Source organism: Chelonoidis abingdonii, chromosome 6 (genome assembly GCF_003597395.2).
Source record: "Chelonoidis abingdonii isolate Lonesome George chromosome 6, CheloAbing_2.0, whole genome shotgun sequence".
Classification (NCBI taxonomy): domain Eukaryota; kingdom Metazoa; phylum Chordata; order Testudines; family Testudinidae; genus Chelonoidis; species Chelonoidis abingdonii.
This window is the reverse complement of record NC_133774.1, coordinates 102,061,584-102,066,991: the sequence shown is the minus strand read 5'-3', so window position 1 is coordinate 102,066,991 and position 5,408 is coordinate 102,061,584.

Below are 5,408 nucleotides of genomic sequence, written 5' to 3'. Positions count from 1 at the left end.
GACAACTCTATAGAACTAAGGCATTAACATTCCCATTATTCTGGTGTGCAAGAGGTCCTTGAGCCTTTAATGAATTAAGAATAGCCATACTAGGTCAGACCAATCATTCATCTAGCTCAGTATCTGGTCTTCTGACAGTGGCCAATGCCAGAATCTTTCAGAGGGAATGAACAGAAGAGGACAATTATTGTGTGATCCATCCCCTGTCATCCAGTCTCAACATCTGGGATTATATTTCTCTTTCTCAAATGCTGCTGAATGTACTTAACTGGTTTCCATTTTAAACACATTTTGAACATTCTTGCTTCTCTGTTTTATTTTAAAACCAAGATATATATTTATCTGTAAGCAAAATAGGGACAAAACTGTATGATTCTGAGGTATGCAGTGTAGTAGAAGTTTGTTCAATAAAAGGTATTACCTCGCCCACCTTGTCTTTCTAGAAAGGTACCATAGGGGTAGAGAGGGGAGACTTACCACCAAGCACCACCTCAAACGAGGACACTGCAGGAGTTCTTCCATCCGAGCACCCTCCATTGTCTGCCATTCTGGTTTTGCAGTAGCCTATAGTTTCTGTGACCCAATCCTCCGGCCAGGTCACCTTTCAAGTTTAATCCACATCCAGACAGGAAAAAAAAAAAAGTTTAACAGCCTTTATATCAGGCTTTCAGCCCCCTTCTGGGACTCATCTGTCATTCCCTCTTTGAGTCCCAAAGCTTGTACTTCCCCTCTTGCTGGTGGAGGGCCAAAGGAACCCAGGCTCACTCTCTTCTCTGGGTTCCAGCCCAGTACTCATTTGTGAGCAGCTAAACTGCTCTTACCTCTCCCATGCTTGTCAGCATCACTCACAGGGCTGTGGCCTCCACTATTCCTGCTCTGGAGTTCTGTCTTCCCATGTAGCTTCTTCTCCTAGGCACTTCCTCAGGGCCACTCCCAACTGCTTAAAAGCTCCAGACTCTCCACCCTACTTTACCATGAGCCCTCCTTTATGGAGCTCCACCCTTCTCCTCAGCGGGGCTCAGTACTAAAATGGGCCTGATTCCCCACCCACTCAGGTGTAACCTCATGCGCTAATTAGGCCCTAAGACTCCTGTTAACTTTATTTGCCAGTGTGGAGCACATGCCCCATCACAGGTACAAATGTTGTCTCCTTCCATGTGCTGCTGAAGAGAAAGAGAGATTTGAGTATGAACCTTTCCTATTTGTTGTTCTCTTTGAGGTCACATTATATTATTCCTGTCTAGCTGCAAATACAATGAACATTTTTTTTATGGTTATAAGAGTGAGTTAACATTTTAAGATTGATTTTCAAAAGAAAAATACCACAGACAAATGATACAACATATACATTCCTACATCCATGAGCTCTCTCTGACTTCTATACTTTCTAATATAGTAAAACAAAAGTAAAAACATTTGGGACTAAGACTTGTGGGATCTAGTAAAACGTGTACAAATATAAAGACAAAAATATTCCAATCCTGGAGACAGGGAGAAAACATTTCTTGGGATACCTCTAAATAAATTCAAGTCAGATTCATGTCTAAAGAATTACCAGAACTCATAAAAGACATCCTCAAGTGGTCAGAGTGTTAAGGCTTAGGGAATTATAGATGAAATCTCCAAGGTATTTGCCAGAGCAATAACTATATAAAAAAGTTTTTTTGTGGCCGTGTATCCAGTTAGGTCACACACACACACACAAAACAGATCAATAGTGCTGGTGGAAGAAAGCAAAATATTTTTATTTAGTTTATAATTTATTTTTCACTGAAATTTTGAATTTTTGAACAACATTGAACACTAACAGAGAGTAAAAGAAAAATTCCACAAAAAATTAAGGACATTTTTGTAAAAAGTTTGTTAAAATTTCAAAACTTTGAACATATTCACGCAGCTCAGGTAGTCAAATATCAACTCACTCTTCCTCCTACTGATAGTTTAAGCAGCTTGGCCATGAAGAAAGTAGTGGGTGCAGCCTCTCAACCAAATAGAATCAAGGAATCAGCATGGAAGTGGTGCTCTAGTCCCTTTTAGTTCTTTAGCACCCTGGCTTTTTCAGGAACGATGTCAACATTGGGTACCCACTCATATTTGTGGAGAAAAGCTCTCTCTGGGAGTGGAGCCAATGGGCTTAAGTTAATGTTGCTTTTAGCACCATTAAGTTAGGCAATGATACTTACCACTAATAAGTGTATGGGGATGTCACAGGCAGTGGCTGCTACAAAGTCCTGAAAACCTTGAGTCTCAAGCCCAGAGTATTCCAGCAAAGGAGCTTTTTGTGGGGTCTCAGCAAGGTGGGGCACAGGGTGATGTTTCAGAACTGGCACTCCACCACTTCTGTCATCCTGTCCAGCCTTGCCAGATGTGCCGGATCTTTGTCCCTTCTACTCACAGAAATGGAGGAAACAATCAGGCCCTAAACAATTAATCTGGCAACATCACCTATAATGCTGATGCCAAATGCTGGCTTAAAAAAAATTCCAGAAATTCTAGTTTTAAGATGTTCAACCTGGGACTTTGAATCAGACTCTAGATGTGAACTTTGTGGCTTAGGCCCATGACTATTTTATTAATCCAAAGAAAAAATCAGCACTATATGTAGTTAGGTGAATAGTCCCAGGATTGCTCTCTATGGTTTTTCTTTCTCATCATATAATACTGTGATATACGGGATCTGTCCATTTTTCCCAGGTGTGGATTGTTCATCCAAGTCTACTGCAATGGAAAATAAACTCAATAGGAAGTGAGCTGAGAGCTGTGATGGTTTGGTAAGTCCAGTGCTCCTAGAAATCTGCAGCCCAGAGTGGATTCTGCAGGTGTAGAAATATAAACAGTTATACAGTGGTACTGCAGCAAAAGTGCCTCAGAACTAAACTGTGCCACAGAATTCTCTACTGCCCTCCTCTAATGTAATGTTCCCTTACAATAATTAGAAGCTTTGAAATTCTGAAGTTTCAGCGGGCCTTACGATTTGTTGATCTCTTCTACTTGGGAGGGAGATTGAGCTGCTGTTTCTGTGAAAGACGTTCGTACTGCTCTTTGACCAGCCACTAGAGGGCATTCCATATTTAAATGACTAGAATAGTTCCCTTCCGGCCAAAGAGTGGGTTCCTTTCTGCATTTCAGGGCCCTCCTCCTTTTATTCCAATAAAAGGAGTTTTTGCTGGAAATTATTGGGAACAGGGTTGGGTCTAAAATGTTTATGGACCACATTGGTATATAGCAGGAATTAACTCAATTTACACCTGTGAAGTTGATAGGGTTGGCAACTTTCCACTCACATAAAAACAAGCTCCTTTGCCCTGCCCCACCTCTGCCCTGCCCCTTCTCCAAGCCTCCACCCCTGCTCACTCTCTCTCCCCACCCGCACTCACTCACTTGCTCATTTTCACCAGGCTGGGACAGGGGATTGGGGTGCTAGATGGGTGTGAGGGTTCCAACTAGGGGTGCGGGCTATGGGAGGGGCCAGAAATAAGGAGTTCAGGATGAGGGAGGGGGCTCTGGGCTGGTGGGTAGAGCCGCAGGGTTCAGAGTTTGGGATGGGCTCCAGGCTGAGGAAGGGGGTTGGAGTGTGGGAGGCGGTATGGGCTCTGGGCTGGGGATGCAGGTTCCAGGGTAGAGCCAGAAATGAGGAGTTCAGAGTGTGGGAGGGGGCTCTGGACTGGGGAAGGGGGGTGAGGGCTGTGGTGTGGGGCTGGGGATAAGGGATTTGAGGTGCAAGAGGCAGCTCTGGGCTGAAGCATTTGGAGTATGGGAGGGGGCTCTGGGATGGGGCAGGAGGTTGAGGTGCAGGGGGTGTGAGGGCTCCAGCGAGGGTGCGGACTCCGGGATGGGATGGGGATGAAGGGTTTGGGGTGTAGAAAGGTGCTCTGGGCTAGGACCAAGGGGTTCAGAGGGTGGGAGGGGATCAGGACTGGGGGAGGAGGTTGGGGCATGGGAGGTGGTCAGTGGTGCAGAGTCCGGGTGGCGCATACCTCAGGCAGCTCCCGGAAGCAGTGGATGTCCCCGCCTCCAGTTCCCACGTAGAGGCATGGCTAGGTGGCTGTGTGTGCTGCCTCATCCAAAGGCACTGCCCCTGCTGCTCCCACTGGCTGTAGTTCCTGTCAATGGGTGTTACAAAGTTGGTTCTTGGGGCGGGTGCAGCGTGTGGAGTCCCCTGGCTTCCCCTACACGTAGGAGCCAGAGAGGGAACATGCCGCTGCTTCTGGGAGCTGTGCGGACCCATAGCAGGCAGGGAACCTGCCTTAGCCCCACTGTGCCACCCACCAGACTTTTAATGGCTCAGTCAGTGGTGCTAACCAAATCTGCCAGGGTCCCTTTTCAACTGAGCATTCTGGTCAAAAACTGGACACTAGCAACCCTAGGAAGTTGAACTACTGTAAAACCAGTGTGAATGAGAGGAAATCTTTGATCAGTTTCTTGTAAATAGAGTAACAGATGTATTGGAGCATGAGCTTTCATGGGTGAATACCCACTTCGTCGTCATGCGTCCAACTAAGTGGGTATTCACCCACGAAAGCTCATGCTCCAATACGTCTGTTAGTCTATAAGGTACCACAGAACTCTTTGCTGCTTTTACATATCCAGACTAACATGGCTACCCCTCTGATACTTGTAAACAGAGGGGCAAGTAAATTTGTCTCTTCTTCCAGCTAATATTCCCACTGGTAGAAGAACTCTTGAGTATAGCTTCTAAAAGGAAGAGATAACAAAACCATCTTCCCCGGAATTGATATTCTAACTACATTAAAACCTTAGATTTTGATAATAACTTAGGTTTTGTTTCCATAATTGTGAAGTGCAAATTAATCTGAATCAGCAAAATACACTCATTTTCTGTTCATATTCATTCTCAGAAAGAAGGGAAACAAGCTCAGGCATATCCAGACTTAGTTAATGTGTAAAAGAATAAAAATTCTTCTGAGTCTTAAAAAGCAAATGCAGCACTGGGAAGATAGCTTTAGGGCGGTTACCTTTTTGCTGTGTGACCTGGACAGAAATCTCACTAACCAAGAACTCCTGACTTGGGATACTGTTTTATTTTGTTTGGTTGAGCTGAAAGAGCTTTAACAGCCCTGCAACAGTCTTCCTAGGGAAATTAAAAAGGAATATTTGCCTATTTTGCAAAGTGCTCTGTCCTATATAGGGATATGGGGGATAACATCAGGGGAGAAGTGTTCCCTACCATCACAACTGGATTGGGGGAAGTAAGAGCCTCCTTGTCTGACAGACAAGTGACAGTGATGGAGATGATTCATAGATTTCAAGGCCAAAAGGGACCATTAAGATCATTGTGGCAAATTGCCGGTATTGTTCTCTGGGTCTCGCGCTTTCTCTTCTCTGGGGTAGGTTCAGGGCGATATTGCTTGCCTCTGAACCAGTTCTTAATCACTCCCCTGGTGTCC